General features: G+C 38.8%; 1 long non-coding RNA gene across 1 annotated transcript; it reads right to left on the reverse strand.

Annotated features, from left to right (window-relative positions):
- Nucleotides 1-2,806: 2,806 nt before the first annotated feature.
- Nucleotides 2,807-9,571, reverse strand: LOC306664039. Its single transcript, XR_013764616.1, has 3 exons — nt 9,466-9,571; nt 7,001-7,153; nt 2,807-2,955 (listed from the first exon to the last, which is right to left on the reverse strand). It is a non-coding gene; the product is annotated as an uncharacterized lncRNA (long non-coding RNA).
- Nucleotides 9,572-10,120: the final 549 nt, after the last annotated feature.

A 10,120-nucleotide genomic window follows, 5' to 3' on the forward strand; every position in this document is an offset into this window, starting at 1 on the left:
CATAGGCCAAGAACTCAATGTGGGAGTTGAATCAACTATGGAGTATTTCAATCTCAACTGAACATTTAAGAACTAGGAATATGACAACTGGATAGATAGGTCAGCTGACCCAATGGGTCATTTGTAAGCCAGACATTGGTCAAGACTCCTCTATTAACTGGTTCCCAAAGAGCCCCAGTCTAACAAGGGAATCACAATGACACTTAGTTTCTTAAGATATAAGTGTCAGCTTGAACCCTAACTCTAACTCTAATACTCCTAGAAATATCTGGGTTTTCCCTTTCCCTCAGGACACAGTTACCTGAGTAAAGGGATATGTGTCTCTTTTCAGAAAGTTCTGAAAGGATCACTACAAGGAATACTTATTATATATCACAGTGTTATTTCTCTGGCATCATGTCTGAAAACTGCCATGAGTTAGAAATTGGACAAGGGAGTCTTTATTAGGACAAGAGTCCTCAGTTTCTGAGCCATCTATTCTTGCCCTCTTCTAATGGTTCACACTGGGTAGTACCCATATTGGCTACTCATGTGTTTTGCCTTTGTGGAAACACCTCCATAATTGCATCTCCATGATTCTCTACAAGTCAGGTCCCTTGGTTGTCACCTCCAACCTGTAACTTGTTATGATACTTGTATATCCCTGGCTTTCTGCATATAAGCATTGCCACATGGTCTTTATTGTTTCAGAATTCTATCTATTCTATAATGGCCTTTCCATGCTATCCCTGCCTAACAGGAGAGAGCCACCAATGAGTTTTTTATTTATGGGCATGCTCTTCTGACAAGCACATTCCATATGTCCACTCCATGAAACATAGTCACTGGGGGACTCTTACAGCTTTATATATCTGCTCTAGCATGACCACTTCCTTGAATTTTTCTATTCCTTTCTCCAATGTCTGCCAAGACAATCTGACATTTCACTGAAACTTAGTGGGGGTCATCATTTTCCCATGCTGTTAGAAGCTATCCTAGTTGCTACTTCAACCACCTCTTGGGGACTTTTCCAGGATATTAAATATTGTATATCTCAGGAAAAGGCTCCCATATGAATTCTTTTCTATTCAATCTCTTGATCTGCCATCCTTAATCAAGGACTCTTGGCATCTAGTCCTTTCCAGTACTTGCTAACTAGTTCTTAAAGCTCCTTTTTGGGGTAGTCTCTCTTTTCCTTATTAGGCTCACTGACCCTACAGTGACAAACACAATTTATAAGTCAATTGACAGTAGATGGAGGTGGGATAAATCTAGAGGTTGATATTGTCATCGGGTAAGGAGAAGAGTGCTAGGAATTGTTCTTCCCCAAAGGGAAATGACCAAGGAATAACCTCCTTCTACATTCCACGACTGGTTAAGTAAGGGATATGTCTCTAAAGAGTCATTTCATGCCTGATCTTCCTGTGAATCTTCTGAAGTCTCAGTTGTATTTGCCTTTTATCTACTTCACCCTCTGCACAGTCCTGACTCCCCTATATATTCATAATTGGTATTACTTAGGGGACTCTTCCAGGATCATACTGCATGTACATCTCTGCCTCAGAGTCTGTGTATGTAAAGTTTATGCCTGATTTCTCATCATGTACCCCTTTCACATAACCCCTACGGAAATTATAGGTAAAATACTGAAATTCATTAGCAAGTAATAATGTCATAATGCTGGAAAAATAAATTGATGCATGTGTAAAACACCAGAAGTGAAAAGAGGAGTTCTGTAACCATTCAGAGGAGCATGGTACTAGTGGTCTGTGCTTGTTTGCAGAAGATGGGGGAGCATGTTAGGAGGGGGATGGTATAGGAACCAAGGAGAGGAAGATGGAAAGAAAATTGGCATCCCAAAGGTTCTTGTGAAAAAAATAAAGTGATGAGAATACAAGGGAAGCCTGATTAGAGGAGTAGCACCCGATTAGAGGTCACTCAGGTGGCAACATGTTAAGAGACTGTCAGTCAGGAAAGCTTATAGGTGTTGCACCACAGTATATTCAGTCTAGATGAGAACTGATAGAACACCTGGTGTTTTATACTCTTGGCTGAGCCACATCACACCTCATTAATGGTGTATCTATTCCCTTTCTTCCCGCAGCAAAACATTAAAAACTTGAGATGAAAGCATGCCATTCTAAAACATATTTGGCTCAAAGAAAAAGATGCTTCCCAGGACTACAAAAGATCTCTCTTTATGAAACTTTAATTAAACTTTGCTTTAATTTGGATCACAATGAAGAAAATAAGGAACTTTTCATCTTGCCCCAAGTGGAAAGTGTCACTGTGTGTCTCCCATGAATAAAGTGTTGGCATTTAAATGTCTTGCAATCTTTTATCACTTTTAGTCCTACTGATAATCAACTCACACAACAAAATCAATTGTTTGTAATTTCATTAACAAATAGATTTATCTTCAGGATGGATACATCTGCCAGAAATATATTTTTTGTGAGCCCTCTAAGGAGTAAGAACAATGGTAATTAGAAGGACAAACCTGGGCTAATAAAATTTGGAGGAGGACACAGTTCAATCCTTAGGTTAGTAAAACAATAAGTGACATCATCTTTAGTTCCTGCCTAAAGAAGCAACCAAGTGACAATATGAAATTAGCATGAAAAAAATACTGTTCAGAGAAATCCTTAGGTGTTAAGTATTTTCAGTTATCTACAAAGAATACATATTTGAAAAACGTTGACTTAAGACTCAAGTACAGCATTTTTAATGTGTCACATTTGGAGTCTGGTCTGTTTCAGAGAATGTTCTTGCTGTCAATATGAGTGTCTGTTACCTCTCCATGGAGAAGTAGTCCATATGTCTCAGATTTGCCGTTGACCACAGGCACTTGCCAAGGAGAAAGAGGAAACATGTCCTCATTTGTACAGAGTTGTAGAAGAAAGTTCACCATTTCTTGAAACAGAACTGAGATGCCTCCTGGGTACTGAACTCCATTGCAGGTGTATGGATTACAGACTGGAATGAATGAGACACAGCAATCTTTGATAATGCAAGGTGTTTGTTAATGGATATATTTTCCCCAAACATACCTTTTTTAATCATTTTGCTCCATCCCAACAAAAACTTGAAAAAGATTGCTTTCTAATCTAGGGCAAGAGTTTGTAAACAATGACTCTTTGTCCATATTCAATCTTCTGCTTTTGTCACTAATGTTTTATAGGAATCTAGTCATGCTTATTTTTGTATTGTCTATGGCTCTTTTTATGCTATAAAGGCAGAGTTGAGTAGTTGTGACAGAGGATGGCTCACAAGACCTATCTATTGTATGCCCTTTTAAAAACAAATCCAGAAACCCTTGACTTGAGAGAAGAAAATCACATTTGAAAACAGATCCTATTTCCAGTACCCAGTACCAGCCGTAAAGCAACCCAGCAACTAGAGTAGTCACTAAAAGGCCTTTGCGTGTGTTGCCTGAAATTCAGCTTAAATTTATGAAAGATTTTGCTCAGAATCTTTAAATCTTTCAATCTTTAAATACATGCCCATTCCTTTTGTATAAGCATATACATATAGACACATATAGTGTTGTACACTTACAACTTGCATTACAATTACTTCACATCACCACTCCAAATATGCTATTGCTATTCCTTACTTTCTATTAATTCTCCAATGGCAGCCAAGTTATTCTTCTCCTAGGCCCTAAGTAATTTGATGAGCTTCAATACAGGGAACATCTGACTGCCTGGGAGAAAAAGGAAATCTCTATAAGAAGAACACAAGGTGAAGCAAAGTTAGAATTCATTCTCTGTGCTCTGGCCTACTCACCCGGAACATCCTACCAATGGGAATCATTTCCGTTCTTCCCTCTTCTACAGGTGGGATCATTTATTCCCAGTCTACAGATCTACAGCTACCGCGTGTGGCTGAGGGACACTAAAACAGCCTATGTATCCTTGAGAACAAATGTCTCAGTACTCAGGGACCTCATCAGTGATACAGCTCAATATAGCCTAAAAGTAATAAGGGAATAAGGAGGATCTCACAAAACAAAGGGTCAAATCACAATGGCAAGTCAATTCACTTGGTCTTTACTGCCTTTAATAGAATATTATTTTCATTAATCAGGAAAATGAAGAATGTGTGAACCTCAGACTTGAGTAGTGAGAAGCACACTGGGAACAAAAAAAGTTGCATGTCAGCTGATGTTCAGTGGTGCAGAGGGTGACTAGAAGGAGCCCCTTCCCTGAAGACCAAGTACACCCAAGCCCTCCACTCTCCTCTCTGGACCCAGAGTCCACCACACACAGAAGAAAGTGGAAAGGCAAGAATCAATGTTGCTGAACATAAGCCCTGCAAAAAAGCTATGAAAAATTCAGAATTGACCAAGTTTAAATGCATGCTTAAAAGACTTTGAATGAGTTTAGGTTTACCCCGAATTGACAAATTATGTTTTCTGTCATCAGCTGAAATGACTGCAAGAGCTAAATTCAATTATAGAAATTTAAAAATGTTTATTTTTGCACAGATGTCTGCAACTGAGAAATTCATGTCAGCCCAGGGATAACATTCCTAGATTTTCTCCCTACCTTTCCCACCTTTGCTACACAGTGCAAATGGCTCTAACATGTGTTGGACTTGAAGGAGGGTAAATTAGAGAGCAGAGTTATAATACTGGGGTAAGAAGTATAGACTGAGGCATGTGATTCGGGCTCACAGTGTCTCTCTCCTCTACCTGGGAAGATCCTGGGTTGACGTACTTCAAGAGGCTCTTCACTGCACATAGTAAATATTTTCAAAGGTGCCCCGGCTTTATCTTTTTTAAGCTGTCAAGACTCCAAAGCCTATAACCAGAAAGGGAACCCAAAGTAATTTCTTAACTGTATGTAGTGTTACACATTATTTTAGACAAGAAAAATGCCAAGATGTCCTTCCTTCTATCCAATAGTCTTGTACTTACTATCATAGCAGCACTCATTAAATTTTGTTTTAACCTATCTTCTATCTTTCTCCCACCACTCCCAATAGAACGCAAAGTCCTTAAAGAGAGTAGAAACAGGTTCTTTAATTGTTGTGGTCCCATTACTCAGCTAGCCAGAAAAATAAACAAATGACTCTTCAAGAATCCTCTAAAGTCAGTTGAGTCGGCCTCTTCTTTTCTTTGCTTTCTTTTTCTCTCCAGTCCTCCATTCTGTTTTTTTCTCCTTCCTTCCTCCACCCCTTTCTCTCTCTCTTTTCTCTCCCCCCTGTGCATGGGTGTGTGATTTTTCCAAAGGACCAGATATTCCTAAGCTGAAATCTGCCACTTTAATTAGTATAGTGACAGAAAAATATCATTTTTCCAATGAATGATAAATTGAATTTTAAACTTTCTTATGGGAGCAAGATAGGATGGTTTTGCTAAAAATGGGCATAGTTCTAAGAGATAATAAGCAGTTTTTCTTTAGAGACTAAGCGTTATCATACCAAATAATATGAGGCAAACCCTTAGAACATGCTTTCTTCTGAACGTGCTAATATTTGACAGATTTATAGCTTGCACATCCTTTCAACCTGGGGGGTGACTGGGCAGGACCTGGGTCATCTGGAATCCTTGAACTGGTCTCCTCTGGCTGTGGTTGGTTCACTGTGCCAAAGGAATACTATAACACGTTCTATGTGAGCCATAACATGGAGGATGAGAGTTACTAAGAAACCTTATAGTTTCCACAATCCTCAAAGCTGCTGCTTAAACTGTTTCCATAGGCATCTAAGACATTTCACGAGCTGAGTTCCTGGATCACGGAAACAGTCAGTACCATAGACTCCAACCAGGGTGCACTAAGGCTGTGGGCCTATGGAACACACTTTCCCTCTGCATGTACTTCTCTTCCTCTGTCAGTTCATGAAGTGACTTTTTGCTGCAGTATCTCCAGATGAGGTTATAGTATTTTGTGAGCTTGTTTATAAAAAGTGCCCTGTCACTCTTGATATAACTGCACGGGTTCTTATAGCCCAAAGTACATAAAACAAAATATCCTGTGCAGTAAGGGTCATCTCTGCAGGCCGAGGCTGCTCAAACCCTGCATATTCCCAAGTAAGGCCTGGTTAGGTCCTAGAAGACCTTTAACCTACTAGTCATCTCTCTAGTAAGAGTGTTTTTGTGTGCCTGAGGCCTTGGATCCAGTGGCACTAGTTTCATCAGATTAGTAATGTGATTTAGGGTAAAAATCTTTTTGTCCTGGGGGCCTGGAATCTGAGCAGCTGAGGTGAGTCACACAGGTGCTTCCTGTCTATGTAACTAGCCCCAGTGAAAATCCTGGCCTCAAGGTTCAAGTGCACTTCCCTGGTTGGCAAACACTTTGTTTTGCAATATTATAAGCTAACTTGATATAGCCTGAAATATTCTCAAGTATCTCTTTTGTTTTCTTCAGTTCGGGGGTTACAAGTGCATTTCTCAAGATTTCTGTTTTCATTTCCGAGTTCTACCTATAAAATCCTTCCCTCAAAGTCATCCAACTGGGCTGAGAGGTCTTGTCTTCCTCTGGGTCTGCCTGGTCCCTTTTCATCAACCTCCTTTCCCTTGGGCATCAGAGCTGCTCTGACACTATGTGTGAGTCTTTGAGTCCTTTCTAGTCACCATGCCTCTGATCTGTTATTATGCATAGGCATCCCTGCAGCAAGGTCCACTGTCAAACCTGCACTCCAAATGTCTGTTTCTACTCTCCAAATCATTCACTTATTTTCAACCAGGGCCACTGTTCTTGTTCTCAAGATAATCTGCTTTTCTATCAAGAAAAAAACAAAAACTAACCACAACATTTTTAAAACCCAAATGTATTTAAGAATAAAATTCTGTTTCTCTCCAAGACCATGATTACTTTATACTCCAAAGAAAATTCAATATGCTGTCTTCCAATATTGTAATATATTTGAGGTAAAAACAACATTAAATTTGGGAAAACATTTTTGCTTGGAAGATTCAAAAAGCCTTCTTAGTAATTATATTAGTTTTCTGTGGCAGTTATAACCTGTTGCCACACACTTAGCAACTGAAAGCAACATGTCTTTATTATATTACGTTTTTGTAGGTCAAAAGGTTGGATTGTCCGGCTTCTCTGCTGCAGGTCTCATGAGGCCAATATCAAGGACTCAGTCAGCTAGACTCCTGGTTGCGAGGTCTTGGAATAGGATCACTTCAGGGTTGAGTCAGGTGGTCCTTGTCAGAGGACTCCTTGCAGTCGAAAAATGGGGTTCTTGGGTTTTGCTGGTTGTTAGCTAGAAGAAACCTTTAACTCCTAGAGGTCTTTCTCTTCAGTTCTTGCATGACTACATCTCAGCAATGAAGTCTTGTGCCTTTCTCAGGTACTTAGAATTTCTCTAACTTGTCCTTTCTTACACAGAAATTTTCTGATTCTAACCAGAGAAGTTTCTCTACTTTTGAAAGCTCATGTGATCAGATTAGGCCCATATGTAAAACCCAGGATAGTCTCCATATTTTAATGTTCAGAATCTTAATTATATTTGTAGTAATGTGATGTAACACATCCCAGGACTGGGGATCAGTGAGTAGACATCTTCGAGGAGCTATTATTTTGTCTAGCACAATAATTGTCTAGAAAGTCTAGTGAGCAGATTGAATTTTAGGCACAGCCAAACTATCCGCTCATCTGCAGGACTCTGTGACTCTCCATCTTGGCATCTCTGTCTCTGATTTGGCTTCATTTCTAGGTCCTCCATGTGGTGGGAAACATGCTCACCACAGCTGTCACCTGACACAGGTTCAGTTAGGAGTTAGACATGCTGAGGGTTTGAGATGAACACAGAAAGTCTATCTTCTGCTTAATTCCCAATGGGACATGATTTCCTCTCTAAGGAGTTGGGAGCACCTGTCTGTTACCTCAGGAAATAACAGACCTGGGTCTCTGAATTTGGAGCTGTAATTCCTGCAGAGGGCAGGAATTGGAAGGGTATAAAAACTGATATATGTGCAGTTGAATATGAACAAACAAAGAAACAAAAAAGAATATAGATATGATCATGAAAGTCATATAATCTTGTTGTTTAACCTCCATGAAATCTAGGAAGAAAAGCTTAGGAAGAAAAGAGAGTAGTCTCATTTCTTATTCTGATACCAAGGGATCAAACTAGAAATATGTATTTCAAGTTCAAAATTGGGTTGATTTTATCTTAGTCATAACATTCATTATATTTTGAATTCTCAATATCTTTAAAGAAGGATGTATGATTTAGTGTGTATTTTATCTACACACAACAAAAAATATAGCAATTAAAATAAATAATAAGTATATGTATTATTTCACATAACAAAACACATGGAAGTAATATAATTCTAAGAATGGGGAAACAAGTACTCTGTTTTACTTCTTCAGAGATGCTCTTTAGTCCCCAGTGTAACAGGGATTGAAATCAGGGACAATCTATCACTAAGCTATATTCACAGCCTTTTTAAAATTTTATTTTGAGACATTAAGTTCCTCAGGATGACCTCAAGCTTCCAGTCCTACCCCAGTCTGCCAAGTAGCTGGGATTTCAGGTGTACACCATCATGCAAGGCTTATTTCCCAGAGTTTTGACTTTTCTTAGACTTAGTATATACTCAGGGTCCTCAGTTCCCGGAATCACCTGCAGATGACAATGTCAAAAAGGAGAAAAAGAAATATCCCTCTCATATTTCTGTTTTGCAATCGAGGAAGACCTTTCTAGACTTTTCCTAGCATTTCATTGGCCAGAAGCATGTCACATGATTATGCCTCAATCAATCGTCATAGCAAATGAAGCCACTGATTGGCTAGAACCAATCAAGATTCTCACCTACAGTCACTTCCCTAGAAGTACATGAAAATTCATAGAATGGTGAACAAAATCACGGGTCTATCAGCAAGACATAAGGAAGAAACTTCTACTGGGTAGATGACCACTTGGGCTTTTTTGCAGAGGGTGAAAAATATTTGTGCTTTCCATATGTTGCATGGGTAATAAAAGATTCAATATATTGGATTAGAGACACAGAACAGCAGCAGTATTGACCTATCACTAGTGCTCTAACATTTTTTATTGTACTGGAAGTATTTGTGTCCTTCTTTGAAATTACTTGACAAAGTCTTAGTTCTTTAAACAAGCTCAGAGGAAAAAAAAAAAAAAAGAAAAGAAAGAAAGAAAAACTAGTCCAGGAAGGCCTCAAAACAAGAAATGAGCATCCCAGCAAAACGTGATGAGGAAAACAGCATGGGACAATCAGAAGATCCAAATGGCAAAGATATCATTGCCTTACATGTTATGCCAAAGAATAATTATCACCAGGTCCATAGAGAATAAACTGCTTGTTGATATCAGAATGCATGTGTGATGGTATGTATGAAAGGAAGCATAATAAAATATACATTACTCTCATGACAGAAAATTGTGTGTGTTTGTTTGTGTGTGTGTGTGTGTGTGTGCGCGTGTGTGTGCACATGTGCATGCTTTCACCTTTGGTAAATTGCTTAGAAAATATGAGAAGAATTTGGGCACTCTGATGCATACCTCTAATTCCAGCTTCAGGGGAGGCTAAGGCAAGATCTCAAGTTCAAGACCAGCCTGGACAACTGAGCAATACCTGTCTCAAACTAAAAACATGCAAGGGACTGGTTATGTAGTTTAATGGAGAGCTTCATCCCCAGTACCACCAAAGAAAATAAAATTAAGTATGAGAACATAAGCACAAGCAGTGCAGAGATACTATCTGTTTCATTCACTATTTTAATCACTATCCCAATCCATAATACAGTGTCTGGCCTTTAATAACCATGAGAGGGAGAGCAAGAGGGAAGAGAATGATTCTGCTGGCCAGAGTGGACAGAAGTGGATGTATTTCAATTCATAGCTAAGTTAAGCATATTTCTGGGAGGGAATGTTTTTACTTGTCCATATAACACACTAGCCAGGTAGATGTTTTCAAGACTGACATTAATTTGGTTATAACTGAAAAATGAGATTTAAAACTGTAGATAGTTTTAGAATATAATGTCTTATTTTCATTTCAGTGACGTAATTCTTGGTACGTTTGCATAAATCCCTGACTTAAAAGTTTCTTCATGGTAAAGGTTATGGAATTGCCTTCAGTGTCATATATTGCTCAGTAATTGTACACCACCATCATTTTCCATTTGTTATGCCAGGAATATGTTCAATAAAAGTC

This window comes from Sciurus vulgaris (assembly GCF_902686455.1).
Source record: "Sciurus vulgaris genome assembly, chromosome: 6".
In the NCBI taxonomy this organism is placed as follows: domain Eukaryota; kingdom Metazoa; phylum Chordata; class Mammalia; order Rodentia; family Sciuridae; genus Sciurus; species Sciurus vulgaris.